Here is a 16718-nt window from a genome sequence, read left to right as displayed (position 1 = left end):
AGTTGAACACATGGCAGGTTACATTATAGTAAAGTCATTTGACACTGGGAAAAGAGAGGCAGATTTAGACATGACTGTGTATATTTGGTTTGTGTTTAGCTTCATCATACTATAGTGTTTTCTATGTTTAGTTGGATGCTCCTATAGATGCTGGAACTCAGGCAGATTTCTGCCTAGTCACTCACTTTCTAAAGTATACACAAGAAAACTTTCTAATTCCAAAGTTTCCAGTTATTTTCTTCTGTACTCCATCTCTATCATAACAGCAAGTAATACTAAAAGTGTTATGTATCAAGTACTATTTTGATATTCATTAACATCTTTGTTAAATTTCCAAAATAACACTCTCATGGAGATGTTATTATTTATTCCATTTTTAAATGAGGACACTGAGACTTTGAGAAATCCAGTAAACTTTTAAGGGTTGGACAACTAGTAAGTTGTAACTTTGATTCAAATCTAGATCTGTTTAATTCCAGTACCCATGTTCTTAATGACTACTCTGTACTAATTCCCATTACATTACATTGCATATAGTTTTAGAAATCACAATAGCAATCGTTCTGGCTTTCTAAGGTCAGTGCTGTAGGCTCAGCAACTCACATGAGTATGGAAAATACATAGAGAACTTTGACAAAATCTGCAGAGAATCAGAGAGGTAAATAAATGAAAGAATGACATATTAGAGACAAAGACTCCAGGTTTAGTCAAAAGCCAAGTGTCCCCGGTCACAAACAGTTGCATATTACTAACCATCCACAAAATAAATCTAATGATGCCACCGACCCAAAGGGTGATTTTAAGAATCTACTAAGTAGCATACATATTGGACTTAAATGATGCATTTAAAATCATCTCCAAAAACTAATGCCCAAGGATAATGTCAAACAAAAGATAATTATTATAATTTTGTTTTGTTAAACAAAAGATAATTACCAAAGGTAAACATGCAAATTTTAAATAAAGATTTAAAAAACCCTCAAATAACAAAGTTGTTATGCCTTTTAAAATCGTTTCAAATTTACAGTGATGAAAAGAATTGGTAATATACTTGACAATGAGATGGCCAGTTAGCTCAGTTGGTTAGAGTGTGGTGCTGATAACACCAAAGTTGAGGGTTCAGAGCCCCACACTGGTCAGCCACCAAAAACAAGACAAAACAAAATAAAGCTATATATAAGTGTGCGGAGGAAATGCGTGTGGAGAGAGTGTGGAGGAAATGGGTGTTCCAGTACATTGCTGATAACAATGTAAGTTGGTAACCCCTTTCTAAGAGGAAATTTATAAAATCAACCTCAATTGAAAATTGGATACCCTTTTATTGAGCAATTCCACTTCTAGGGATTTATCAGACAGATATGCAAAGATCTACATATAAAGATGCTCATTTCAATGTTGTTTATATTTGGTAAATCTTAGAATCAATCTAAATTATTACTATTAAAGAATTTAAATTCCTATGATAAAATAATATGCAGCTCTTAAAATGATATATGACTATATCTATTAATATGGAAAGAGGTCCAGGTTATAAAATGTTGCATACAGTAATTACCTCACTTTTATCTATCTAGAAAGATATAATAACAAAATGTTAGCTAATTCTACCTGAGCAGTGGATTTTATTCTTCTTCTACATATTTTTTGTTTTTCCCCCTCTCAAATTTTATAACCAGTATCATCACTTTTATAATCAGAAACATGCGAATCCTTTTTCACTTACAAATTATGTGTTAGAGCTTGTTAGTGGTAGGGTGGGTCAAATGTTCCCACCAATGTTGAATAGAAACTTGGTGTCAGAGTAGGTTATGGATATAGTGGGAAATGTACCTGAATATTTGGAGCTTATAATAACAGTAACTGGAGGTCTAGCAAAGAAAAAACAGTATTGGCAATATGTGTAGATATTGTGTAATATATTAGCAATATGTATTGACAATATGGCAGTTTGGTGGTTGGTACCAGAGCAATCCTGGGAGATTGGAATCATCATTAGAACACGGGACAAGATTAATTGAAGAATTTTGTATGGCCAGTTTTCTTATATCTTAATAATATGTGGTTCCCACTGATAATTTGTGCACATATATTGACTGAGACCTCTTATAGCCCTTTGGAGTAACAGGACAAACAGATTCAGGAGGAAGTCAACTTTGAATCAAAGGAGAAAGGATGGTCTAGTATGATAAGACTCTTACTTGAAGCTTGCACCTTGTACCACAATTGTCACTGGTTATCTTTTTTATAAACAGCTTTATTGAGGTGTAATTTACATATCATAAATTCATCCACTTAAAAGTAGGATTCAGTGATTTTTTAGTAAATTTATAGTGTTCTGTAATCATTACCACAGCCATTTAAAATTTTTGTCTCCTCAAAAAGAAAACCTGTACCTATTAACAATTACTCCCCATTCTCCCATCTTCCCAGCTCTGGGCAACTACTACTTTTTGTCTGTATGGATTTGCCCATTCTGGACATTTTATATAAATGGAATCATATAGTATGTGAACTTTTGTGTCTGGCTTCTTTCATTTAGAATAAGGTTTTCAAGGTCCATTCATGTCATAGCATGTGTCATTACTATGATCCAGACTATCTTCATAGCACTGAAAGGTAAAAGCATTCAATGATTAATGAGAAGCCTTTTCTCTGAGCATTTTGAAAATGCTGAAAAGGAAAAGCATTTTCAAAAACCAAAAGAGGTATAGCACAGTGGATGCTAACGAATGAGGATTTAGTACAAGGGAAGCATGAAAATGTTGTAAGAAAAAAAAAAATCAAAAGATGTGAAATTGGAAAATAGGAACAGATTAGCTCAATGAAGAGAAAAGTTTTAAATATATTTAAGAGGTTGCAGGAACTAGAGAATGAGGACAAAATTATAATGGTTTTCTCTATATAATAAAATGCTTAAAATGAATGTAAAATTTACAGAGGAGACACCATACCTCCTCAAGAGAAGATTGCGAAGAAGAGAAAGACATACCTTGTCCTTCATCTTAGGAGGTGCCCCAGTAAAGCATCCTTTTGAATCAGTTGGATTATGGATGACATTGGATTAGGGGAGGGCAATAGAAGGACTGCTGGATCTCCAGATAAATTTATCAGGTTCTATTAAAATAAAGCAGAAAAGAGGAAAAATATAGCACCATGATTTGGAGATAAAACTTGGCCGCAATAGTAGATATACTACAGATAGAAAGGAGAGACAGGAGGAATATTGGCCTGTAGAACAAAACATCACAGATAAAAGAAGAGAATGAGCTATGGATGTGAAGGGAAAATGTGGAAAATTTGAAGTTATCAGGCTAATAAGAAATGAATCATAAATGTCTGTAGAAATATTTATTTTATATGGTGGAGGGAAAAGAATAATAAATATGTATAATATGTAAATAACTTTGCTAATTAAAAACCTATAAAGACTAAACAAGATAATAGCTGGGAAAGCAGTTTGAAAAATAGAAAGTGCTATGCAAGTGTAGTTGTTGTCATTAAGTTCTGTGCTTTAGACTCCAGATTATTCTTTCTGTATCATGCTATTCAAAGATGCTGTCTTATTTCTTGCCTTCCTTGGCAAAACCCCACAGTATTTTGTGCCTGTTAGATTTGGGATATTTTCTTTGGTCATTGTGTTCCCAGTTCTGACATTTAGTCCACAAGGGGGTCTTCAAAAAGTTCATGGAAATATTTATATTATCTTTTTTATTCAAGAAAGATATTTTTATTGTAAAAGTCAAAATTACCTATCAAATTTTATTTTATTTTATTATTTTTAATATTATTTATTATAAGCATAATATTATTACAAATCATGATTTTTCTTTATGTTCATAATGTTTTCAATGTTTATTCATGTTATAGCATGTATCAGTACTTCATTCCTCTTAGGGGCTGAATAATATTCCATTGTGTGGATATACAACATTTTGTTTATCCATTCATCAGTTGATGGCATTTGGGTTGTTTGCTGTTGTTGGCTATTATGAATAATGCTGCTATAAACAGTCACACACAGGTATTTTGTGAACATAGATTTCCAATTGTTTTGGGTATATGCCTATGAGTGAAATTAGTTGGTAATATGGTGACTATTTATTGATCTTTCTGAGAAATATTATTTAGTTTTGAAAGTTCTTTATATATTCTGGACACCACTCATTTATGAGGTATATGTTTTGCAAATATTTTCTCCAAGCTTATGGCTTCTCTTTCCAATATTGTAAAAGTGTTTTCTGAAGTTCTTAACTTGTCATTTTTTTTCATAGATCATATTTTGGTGTCCTGTCTAGAAAATCTTTGCCTAAATGAAGGTCACAAGGATTTGGTTGTATGTTTTCTTCTAGAAGTTTTATAGTTTTAGATTTTACATTTAGGCTTATAATTCATTTTGAGTTAATTTTTGTGTATGGTATGAGGTATGGATCAAGTTTATTTTTTTGCATATGAATATCCAGTGGTACCAGCATCATTGCCTTTATCCTTTGTCAAAAATCTGCTGACCATATTTGTATGGGTCTATTTCTGGACTCTTTATTCTATCCCATTGATCTGTATGAGTATTCTTTGGCCACTGTCACTCTCTCGATTACTGTAGCTATACAGTAAGTGTTAATAACAGCTAGAGTGATTTCTCTAACTTTGTAATTTTTCAAAATAGTTTTGACTATACTAGTTTCTTTCTCTTCCATATGGATTTTTTTTGAACCACCTGCTTATTTCTATTTTAAAAATTCCTATTCCTGCTAGGATTTTGACTGGAATTATATTGAATCTACATAAGTTTGGAAAGATTTGATATTATTAATGTTGATTCTTCCTTTTTATTATTATTATTTTTATTGGAACATAGATGAAATGTACACATCTATGGGGTACAGAGTTGAATATCAGTACCTGTGTGCAATACATGATGCTCAAATCAGGATAATTAATATATTCAACATTATACAATGTAATCAGTTTTCATGGCTCTTCACCAGTTCCTCCCTTATCCCCTTCCCCCCCCCCGCTTTCCCACCTCTAGTAGCCTCAGTTCTGTCCATCAACATGGTATATCTCCTCATTTACTTAGGCATTCTTTGACATCTTTTAACAATGTTTGGCAGGGGTTTTTATCGTGCACAGGTCTTCCGGGTATTTTTCTAGATTTATATATAAGTATATTATGTCTTTTGATTCTACTGTAAATGGTACATTTTATTTCAATTTCCAAAAAAATAAATTTCCATTTTATTTAATTTTAAGTACAACTTATTTTTATGTGTTAACCTTGTATCCTGAGGCCTTGCTAAACTCACTAATTAGTTATAATACCACTTTTGTATTTTTCTTGGCATTTTCTGCATAGATAATCATATTGTCTACAGATAAGGGAGTTTTATTTCTTCCTTTTCTTTTTATTTTTATTTATTTATTTTTTGGTTACTAATATTCTTGGGATACAAAGCTGATTATCACCACTCGTGCCCAAGATGTTATGGCCAGATCCATACAGGCAGCATGCACCTTACCACAAATTGCAATTATACCCAATGTCCCCCACCCAATTATCCCTGACCTCCCTCCCCATTCCCGTTTCCCCCACTCCAGTTTGTATCCCTACGTATGTTCTCTCCCTTGCAAGTCCGACACATGACTGTGGTCTTTCCTTCCTTCCTTCTTTCTCTCTTAGCTCCCACATATGAGTGAGTACATGTGGTATTTATCCCTCTGTGCTTTGCTTATTTCACTCAACGTAAACTTCTCCAGGCTCATCCATGTTGTTATGAGTGGGTTGATTTCATTCTTTTTTATGGAAGAGTAGTATTCCACGGTGTACAGATATCACATTTTCCTTTATATACCCAGAAGTGGGATTGCTGGATCGTATGGAAGTTCTATCTGTAGTTGTTTGAGAAACCTCCATACTGTTTTCCATAGTGGCTGTACTAATTTACAGTCCCACCAACAGTGCAGGAGTGTTCCCTTCTCTCCACACCCTCGCCAGCATTTGTTATTCACCATCTTTTTGATTATAGCCAGTCTAACTGGGATGAGGTGATATCTAAATGTGGTTTTAATTTGTGTTTCGCTGGTGAAATCGTTTTTATTTTTTATAACAGTTTTAGATTCAAATCAAAATTGAGAGAAGGTATGGAGAGTTCCCATATACTTCTTGTCCTTTTCCTCCACACACAGCTTTCTCCACTATCAACATCCATCAGAGGGGTACATTTATTATAATAGATAGACCTACAATCTATATGCTTTTTAGTTCTTTTTCTTGCCTTTTGCAGTGGCTAGTACTTCCAGAATAATATTGAATAGGAATGGTTAGAATGAATATTCTGTCATTTTTCCTAGTCTTCAGGGGAAAACATTCAATCTCTTGCCGCTAAATATGAAAACTATAGTTTTGTAGTTCCCTCAGATTGAGGAAACTCCCTTATAATCCTACTTTGTTGAGAGTTTTTATCAGGAATGAATGTTGGATTTTGCCAAACGCTTTTCTGCACTTATCAAAATTAAAGGTGCATAAGAATTATCTAGGGATCATGTTAAATGACAGATTCTGATTTAGTCAGTCTGGGATGGGGCCTGAGATTCTGCATTTCTAATAAGCTTTGAGATTAGGTTGATATTGCTGGTTGTGGACCACACATTGAATAGGAAGGGCCTAGGGTATTCCTTTATAGCTTGAAGGAGAAAAACATTTGAAAGATTCCAAGGCATAGAGATGCAAGGAGAAATGTGGAGAATAAATGTTTCCACGGAGGATAGTGAAGGAGATGTCAAGAATGAGGGGGTGGGCAACAGTTTTTAAAGCTTCAGCCTTAAGCTTATCAAACATGAAACTAGTCCTAGTTTTATAGTGGAAATTGTACTACTTCTGTTTCTTGTACGTATTTGTGCTATTTGAAGTATCACATCCTATTACAAAACCCACTCTCTTTTACTGTCCAAGTGTCTTTGATGTCTGACTTTGGATTGTGAGGGTTCAAATAAAAAAGAACACCACATGATCTGAATATATTTGGGTAGTGAGTACTGAGAGTCAGATAATGAGGGATATCTGTCCTAACTAAAACAATTTAGTCCGAAATGTTTGATTCCTGAGTTTGTATAGCAAGAGTTCACATATTTGTTTGTGCATTTTTCCCTACTAGACTGCATGCTCCTTGAGAGTTAGGATCATGTCTTTATTAACTTCTGTGTTCTTAGCACCTTGCATATCATTTGGTACATGGCAGGTGAAAATAAATGTTCATCAAATTGCTCATATGAGCTGAAGGGAGGAAGACAAATTACAGGCTATTTTTTCAAGGGGTTTAATAACAGAAGGAGAATGATAGTCTAAAAAGTGAGAAGGATTCAAGGGTGAGGGAAGGTTTTTGTTTTCTTATTATTTTGAAGCCATATAAACTTGAGGTTAATTGTAGGCAGAGAAAAAAGACCCAATGAATAGGGAGTGATTGACGATAATAGGATAATAATTAATAAAGCACATTTTTGTACAAATAAAGAGAATAAATAGCTGGTTTAATCATAACGGAGGTGGGAGACATCACGGTACTTTAACTCATTTTGTATTCAGTCACATGGAATCTTCCTTCATCACAAAACAATTCAGTCATGGCTCTCACTATAATCAACCCTAATGTAGGATCACATTGCCTTATACGTGAGTGACTGTGATGGCCTTTTAAGTACTTTCCTTCTCTATAATATCATTCATTAAAAATCTCCCCTGCATGGTGGCTGGTGAAACTCTCTCCCAAAATTTTTTCCAGAAGCAACCCTCCTTCTGGAGAACCCATACAGGGACCCTCCTTTCTAATCTCTGACTTCAGCTTCGCATCTTAACCTCTTGGAATGGATGAGGATTTGGGGTTGTTACTGTTCCCTTCAAGCCAAGATTCCTTTATCAGTTTCATTATCTAAGAATAACATGTGACTTTTCATTCTTTTGCTACTTTGGCATTTGACACACCAAAATTTGTTGCTATAACCAAATTTAAATGATAATGATACCTCCTACTTTCTAACCAGGAGGAAAGAATTGCTTCCAAGGAGACTTTCTTTAAAATCCTATTTATTTCAAAGAAATTTCTTTAACTCTGTATGCATGTACATGCATGTGTACACATATGTGTGTGTTATACCACAAACATCACTTCTGTTTGGTATGAGTTTATTCTCACGTGTAGGTTAATTGATAGCTTACAGGGTACTTGTGTTTTCCAGTCTGCTGTTTTTGCTCTGAGCAAAAATTTACTCAGTTGATGAGAATATATTGACAACTCAGCCTGTGCATCCAGGAATTACAATTTGGTGTGAATTTTCTTGCTGAAATGACCCAATTTTAATATGTAAAATAGAGTATTCCAAATTTATAAGGAAATAATGTAGGTAGCTTGACACAAGGAGTGACAAACATCAAGACTTTATACAGTCCCTAATATATAAAATCATAGGATGAAAACATCATGATTATAGCTTCTTTATCTCATTTGCAAATATTACAAATGTTTATTGAAACTGAGTTCTAATAAAAGTTAAAATGAATTATAGCTTCTAGCTTGAAAAAAAAACACTTCAATTTAATTCTTAGAAAGTTTCAGTCAATATTTTATGATTTATTTGTACCTTTAAGAATACACATACTTTTCCAAAGTTCTTTGTATCTTGATGCCCTCAAATATACATGTGCCCAAATAATTAATTTACAGGAGTGAAAGTGTAAGCCAATCACTATATATATATTTTTAACTGACTTATCATTTGCATAGATGTGTTGTGAACTTTAATATTTAAAAACCTGGAACTCAGCTGACATACATGCTGAGCTGTCATTGCTTATGAAAGATGCCTTTACCATAGAAGTTGTAAAGTATTATTCTGTACTAGCTGACAGGGAAAGCAAATCAATCTGCATTCTCTGGAAGTGTGGTGTTTTAGCAGCTTTCCTCAGCAGCATTGAGATTGGCTTGACAGGATTGATTATATTGACCATTTTATGGGTCGATTGCCGAGCGATTGAACAGTTGATTTGATTTGTTTTTTTAATGGCCAAAAGGACCAGATGGCTTGATTGGAATGACAACTGAAACGATTTCAATCATGAAAACAGTTGGATCAATGTTGATGTGTTAACACTATCCAAATCCTCAAAGAGATAGCTAATGTAAAAGTTTCAAAGCCCGATTTTTCATATTCAATTGGCATCTTGAGTCTTGATGGCTATCTCAGAATTAGTATTGCAATAGACAACTTTAATTGGGGTTATTTTAAAATTGTCCTGATGAAAATTGACATTCTAAAGGGTAGGATATTAAAGCAGCCAGAAAGAGAAACAACAAATTATTAGTGCTACTGAAAAGCTTTGAAAGCATGCCAAGCTAAAATGATGATGGGTCGTGATATGAGAATCTATAATGAATTTATAGCACAAACATTGTGACTCATAAGCTTGTCACACAAGAGCAACTTTTAAAAGCTGTCCTTGCAAATTGATACCTGTGTTACTTGCTTTCTTATATCCTGAAGTAAGATTTTAGCAAGTATTAGAAAAGTTTATACCACATTTTCCTATACAATGGAATACTACTCTGCTATAAAAAAGAATGAAATACTGCCATTTGCAACAACATGGATGTACCTGGAGAGAATTATATTAAGTGAAACGAGTCAGGCACAGAAAGAGAAATATCACATGTTCTCACTTATTTGTGGGAGCTAAAAATAAATAAATAAATAAATACACACACACACAAAAACCGGGGGAGGGGAAGAAGACACAACAATCACAATTCCTTGAAGTTGATACAAGTGAACAGATAATGAGGTTGTTGGGAGGGAGGGGGGAGAGGGAGGAGGGAGGGATGGTTTTGGTAATGGGCCACAATAATCAACCACATTGTATATTGACAAAATAAAAAAAAAATTTAAAAAAAAGTTTATAAAAATGAATAACATTAACCGTACACAAGAATAGGAAGTATTATGAAGCAAAGATTTGTATATATTAAGGCTTAAGTATCCCTGTATTTCTGAGTCTTTTGTCTCAATGTGTGACTGTGATTGCAGTGTCTACACGTACAAGGTGAAGTGGAGGGTTGAAACAAATATCAAGATGTCTCTGGTTACAGTATCTCTAAATAAGAAAAATGATGGGGGAGCATGAAATCCTCGAACTTTGCGAAAATCAGATTTATCTAAAACTTGCTCTCCTTTCTTTTTATTTTTTATTGCTTGTCCAGATCAGAAATGTTACCACCCTGAGGACACTGTGTCAGATGTTTTACTCAATTTGAAATAGGGCTACATCTGATCAGTTGTTAATAGTAATATCCATTTGTTTGGGAATCTGGGTCCTAAATATACGAGGTAAGTGTTGAGAGATGGACAACCCTGTTTCTGGAGCCCTTTACCAAAGCTGCAAGGGGTAGCTAGCCTATGAGAGTTTTGTTCTTAGAATGTGAGGCCTAGACAAGAGAATGTGAATTTGAAGCAACTTTTGTTAGAGATCATTTGTCTAAGGGCATGAACTTATCCATTAATTTAACAAATACTTGCTGGGTATCTATTGAGTGGTAGTCAATGCACTAAGTGCTGTGTATACAGTAGTTAATGCTATAGGCATAGTCACTGAAAGGTATTAATAGAATAATCTTCAAAATATATTGGTAATCAAAAGTTTTTATATGAACTCTTACAGAAAAAGTCAAGGTAAGGCATTTTTTAAACAAATAATGGAGACTGTTGGCATCTTTAGATTGGTGGCTAGGGATAGTCTCTAAGAGAATGACATTTAAGCTGAGACCTGAAGGATGAGTAGGTGTTAATCAGGTAATGAGTGATGGGGGAGAAATATTCCAGGCAGCATGTGCAAAGGCTCAAAAGGGAGAAGCTTGTGTGGCTGGAGAGCAGAGAGAGTGGAGAATAGCTAAAGATAAACCTGGAGAGGTAGGCAGAGGCCAGGTCATGCAAGGCGTATCAGTTTTCTAGGAATGCTTTAACAAAGTACTACAAACTGGGTGGCTTAAGCAATAGAAGTGTACTGTCTCATAGTGCTGGAGGCTAGAAGTCCAAATCAAGGTACTGGTGTGGCTGGTTTCTTCAGAGGGCTCTGAGGGAAAGATCTGTTTTAAGTCTTTCTCCTTGGATTGTAGATGGTCATCTTCTCCCTATATCTTTTTACATTGTCTTCCCTTTATCCACGTGTCAATGTGTCCAAATTTTCCCTTTTTATAAGGACACTAGTCATATTGGATAAGGTCCCACACTAATGAACTCACTTTAACTTGATTACCTCTGTAAAGACCCTATCCCCAAACAAGGTCAAATTCTGAGGTACTGGGGGTTAAGACTTTTGAGAGGGACACAATTCAACCTATAACACAGAGCCTTTGAGGCCATGTTAAGTATTTTGGATTCTTTCCTACCTGCCTAGGGCTGCCACTGAATGTTTTTAATTTTTGAAAAAAACAGTTCTGCTGTGTGGGAAATCTATTGTTGAGTGCTGTATCGGTTTCCTATTGTTTCTGTAACAAATTAACATAAATTTGATGGCCTAAAACCACAAATTTATTATCTTACAGTTTTAAAAGTCAGAAGTCCAAGATCAGTTTCGCTGGGCTAAAATCAAGGCTGTAGGAGAAAACCCATTTCCTTGCCTTTTCCAGCTTCTGGATGCAATCTGCATTGATTGATTCATCAGTGGCTCCTTCGTCCATTTTCAAATTCAGCACTTTACCATCTTCTCTCCTCTCTGACCTCTGTTCCAATTATTATGTCTTATCTTTCTGACTCTGGTTCTTCAAGATCCTTCTCATAAAGACCCTTGTAATTACATTGGAGTAACCTGAATGGCCCAGAATTATCTCCCCATCTCAAGATCATTAACTTAATCACATCTGCAAAATCCTTTTTACAATGTAAGGTGACATATACACAGCTACCTGGAATTAGGATGCAGACATCTTTGAGCATGTCTGTTTAAGAAGCATTATTCAGCCTACACCACATTACCAAAAATAAAGCACAAAGCCAGTTTACAAAGCTATTGCAACAGCCTAAAAAAGATATTATGGTAACTTGGACTGGGTAGCAATGGAGGTGGAGAGAAATCAGTTGAAGAAAGAATTATTTAAGACAAAATCTACAGTAATTGCTAATGAATAGGATAGGGTGGAGGACTAAGAGACATGGGGTTGATTGTAGTTCAGTTTATATTTAATATGCCTCCTGGTTATTCTGAATCTCATCTTTATATCATGGACTAGAAAATTAAACATTGCATTTTGAGAATGCTCTTGTATATTTCTAAAAGTAGCCATTTTTTTTGCATTCAAAAAGAAATTTTGCTCCTGTGTTTATTTTGGCATAGGTAGAAATTTTATTTTTAACTTTTTGGAAGAATTGGATAAAACTGTTTGCTCAGATTTTGAAAACTTATGAATAAATCATTTGAAATGGACTACTAAATGTGCTATTTCCCCCATTAAGTTTTAAAATCAAAGAGAAAAAGATCCTAAAGAATTGGAAAATAAAGTCAATTAGCAAATGAAAATTGGTTGAGTGTTCAAAGTGCATTAAGTTGTGGGTGGCAGTTAAAATACTAAAAAGAAGAAAAATTTTCATGAGCGGATGACTGAACCTTGAACAGGTTTTGAATGACATTACAAGTAGGGAGGCTGGATTTTTGTTGGAGCTCTCCAGAAAAGTCTAATGGAGAAGACTGGCATAAATGGACCTGTTAAAAAGTTCCCTACACTAATTCCTATAGCCAGAAGCTCTTGTGAATATTTAGAGATGAGGGAAGGGAGAATATAAAATTATATGGGCATTCTTGGGTTAGACTACTAGCACATTATTGGTGTACTCTGAGTCAAATTAAACACATTAAAACAAAAATAATTTTATGAGCTTAATAATTTTATGATTTTTGACACATCTCCAAGAATACACCCCAGGATCACACTAAATTAAAAATTCCTTTAGGGAAAAGTGACATCAGTAAGATGGTGGAATAAGAGTTTCCAGCATTCAACCCCTCACAGAAACAGCAGTTTGGATAACCATCCAAGCACAAAGGAATTTTCAAGAGAGGTAATGAATCCATGTGAGAGAATACAGCACCTCAGTGGAGCACAGAACTAAGAAAAGATGCATTGAAAAGGGCAAGAAGGAGTTTCACATTACCCATGTCACCCCTCCCCTACCTCAGCACAATACAGTGCAGAGAGACATACCCTCCATGTAGAATAGTGAAGTGGCCACCTGACTTTGCTCCAGACCACAGCAAGAGACACATCAGTGAACCCTGTCAGCAGGCTGGTCCTCATATTCCCAGACTCCAGTACTGCTCCAGTGCCAGACTGGCCCCACAGCCATAGGCTCCAGTATAGTGCTGCAGACCCAGGTTCCAGGCCTGCCACAGAACCAGGCTTTTCCCCACGGACCCAGGTTTCTGGCTGGCCCTCATGATCCAGAACCCAGTCCTGCTCCCTTAGACACAGGGTCCAGGCCTAACACAGTACTAGGCCAACCCCACAGACCTGGGCTTCAGGCTCAGCCCTCTGAAGCCAGGTGCCAGGTTTATCCCAGTTGACCCCAGGTCAGTCCCTGCAGACTGAGGAGCAGGACCATCCCTGTGGACCTAGTCACCAAACCACTCCAGAGGACCCTAGTGTCAGGCTGGCTCTGATGGGCCCCAACTCCAGACTTGCTCCAGTGAACCCTGGTTCCAGTTCCATCCCTGTAAACCCAGACACCAGACAGACCTCTGTGGACCCAGGCACCAGGCCTCACTTTACAAGAGACTCAATTTAGCTTAAAAAACACATAGGCTGATAGTGAGAAAATGAAAAAAAGATATTCCATGTGAATGGAAACCAAAACAGAGAAAAGGTTGCTATAATTCTATCAGACAAAATATACTTTACATCAAAAACTGTCACAAGAGACTAAGAAGGTCATTATACAGTGGTAAAATGGTCAATTTATTGAGGATATCACAGTTGTAAATACGTATGCAGCAAACATTGAATCACCTAAATATATAAAAAAATATTAACAGAATTGAAGAAAGAAATAAACAGCAATAAAGTAATACTGGAAGACCTCAATACACAACTTCAACAATGGATAGATCATCAAGACAGAAAATCAATAAACAGTATATATGAACAACATTATAGACCAAATGGACGTAACAGATATATACAACACATTCCATTCAACAGCAGTAGAAAACACATTCTAAGAAGCACATATGGCACATTCTCCATGATATGGACTCCATATTGGATTACAAAATATTTTAAATTTAAGAAGAGTGAAATCATGTCCTGTATCTTTTCCAACTACAATGTTATGAAATAAATTGCTGACAGCAGGAAAATTAGAAAATTCACAAATCTGTACAAATTAAACCACACTGCCCTGAACCACAAAGGGGTCAAAGAAGAAATAAAAAGGGGAATAAAAATATCTTTGACAAAAGAAAATGGAAACACACCATACCATAACATGGGATGGAGCTAATGCAGTTCTAAGAGGGAAGTTTATAGTGATAAATGATAACTTCAAGAAAAAAAACCTCAAATAAACAGCTTAATGTTACACTTCAAGTAACTAGAAAAAGAACAAGCTAAGCCCAAAGTTAGCAAAAGAAAGGAAATAATAAAGATAAGAGAAGAAATAAAATAGAGAAGAAAAATAATAGAAAATAATCAATTAAACTGAGTTATTTTTTGAAAAGATAAAATTAGATGTTTAGCTAGAATAACTAAGAGAAAAGAGAAGAGACTCAAATAAATAAATTATAAATGAAAGAGGAGACAATTGATACTATTGAAATACACAGCATCATAAGAGACTACTATGAGCTATTACATGCCAAAAAACTGGATATCTAGAAGAATTAGACATAGAAATGAATAAATTCCTGCAAACATACAATCTACTAAGACTGAATTATAAAAAATAGAAAATCTGAACAGACCAATAACAATTGAGAAGATTAAGTTAGTAATTAAAAACCTCCCAACAAAGGATACCCTAGTGTCTTCATTGGTGAATTCTACCAAATATTTAAAGAAGAATTAAAGCCAATTCTTTTCAAACTCCTTGAGAAAATTGGAGAGCAGGGAGCACTTCTAAACTCTTTTTACAAGGCCTGCATTATCCTCACACCAAAGCCAGATAAAAAACACTAAAAAAAAAAAAAAAAAAAAAAAAAAAAAGAAAGAAAAGAAAAATGCAGGGCAATATTACTGATAAACATAGATGAAAATATCTTCAACAAAATACTAGCAAAATGAATTCAACACCATTTTAAAAAGATCATTCATTATGATCAAGTGGAATTTATCTCTAGGATGCAAAGATGGTTTGACATATTCAAATCAATAAATACACCACATTAACAGATTGCTGTATAAATATCAGATGATCATCTCAATAGATGCAGAAAAAGCATTTGAAAAAAAATTCAACATTATTTCATAATAAACACACTCAATTAATTATGTTTAGAAGGAATCTGCCTCAACATAATAAAGCCACATATGACAAACCCAAAGTTAACAGTATGCTCAATGGTGAAAAACTGAAAGCTTTTTCATTAAGATCAGGAACAAGAAAAGGATGCCCTCTCTTGTTACTTCTATTCAACATATTACTGGAAGTCCTAGCCAGAGCAATTAGGCAAGAGAAAAAAATAAAATGCATCCAAATTGGAATGGAATATATAAAATTGTGCCTGTTTGCAGAAGTCATGATCATATATAGAGCAAACCTTAAAGACTCCACCAAAACACTGTTAGAACTAATAAACAAATTTGCTAGTGTTACAGGATGCAAAATCAACATACAGTCAGACAGGAAAAACAAGTTTTGGTGCTCTAGGGTGACAATAGCTAAGAATATTCTATTGCATAGTTCAAGATAGCCCAAAAAGAGGATCTTTAATGTTATAACCACTTAAAAATGAGAAATATTTGGGTGATAGATATGTCAACTACTCTGATTAGATCATTATACAATATATGCATGTATTGAAACAACAAATTGTGCCCCATAAATATGTACAATGAAAAAAATGTAAAAAAAGTAAAAAGAAAGGAAAGTTATATACCACACACACACAAAAATCAAGCGTGTACTAACAATGATCTGAAAAAGAAATAAAGAAAACAATACCATTTATGACAGAATAAAAAAACAAAATACTAATTACTGGGGGGCTGGCCAATTAGCTCAGTTGGTTAGAGAGCAGCCTTGTAATACCAAGGTCAAGGATTCAGTTCCCCATACAGGTCTGCTGTCCCCCCTCCCCACAAAAAATTAAAATTAAAAGAAATTAAATTATATAAAAAATTAGTTAGGAATAAATTTAACCACCAAGCTGAAAGATATGTACACTGAAATCTATAAAATATTGATAAACTAAATTAAAAGAAGACAAAAATAAATGGAAATACATCCCATGTCAATGGATTGGAAGAATTAATATTGTTACAATGTACACACTATCCAGAGCAAACTACACATTTAATGCATTCCCTATCAAAATTTCCAGGACATTTTTCATAGCAATATAAAAAGCAGTCCTAAAATTTGTGTGAAATTACAAAAGGTCCTGAATGGCCAAAGTGATCTTGAGCAAGAAGAACAAAGCTGGAGTTAATTACCTGATTTCAAAATATACTGCAAAACTATAGTAATCA

The 16718-nt window shown here is 34.6% G+C and overlaps 1 non-coding gene across 1 annotated transcript; it reads left to right on the top strand.

The window, feature by feature from the left end:
- The first annotated feature begins 1064 nt into the window (after positions 1-1064).
- On the top strand, positions 1065-1139 carry TRNAI-GAU. Its single transcript has one exon. It is a non-coding gene; the product is annotated as a tRNA-Ile (tRNA).
- Positions 1140-16718: the final 15579 nt, after the last annotated feature.

The sequence above is a fragment of the Galeopterus variegatus genome, unplaced genomic scaffold, assembly GCF_000696425.1.
Source record: "Galeopterus variegatus unplaced genomic scaffold, G_variegatus-3.0.2 Scaffold4216, whole genome shotgun sequence".
Classification (NCBI taxonomy): domain Eukaryota; kingdom Metazoa; phylum Chordata; class Mammalia; order Dermoptera; family Cynocephalidae; genus Galeopterus; species Galeopterus variegatus.
The sequence above is the reverse complement of the archived record's forward strand: the minus strand, read 5'-3'. Positions and strand labels throughout refer to the sequence as shown.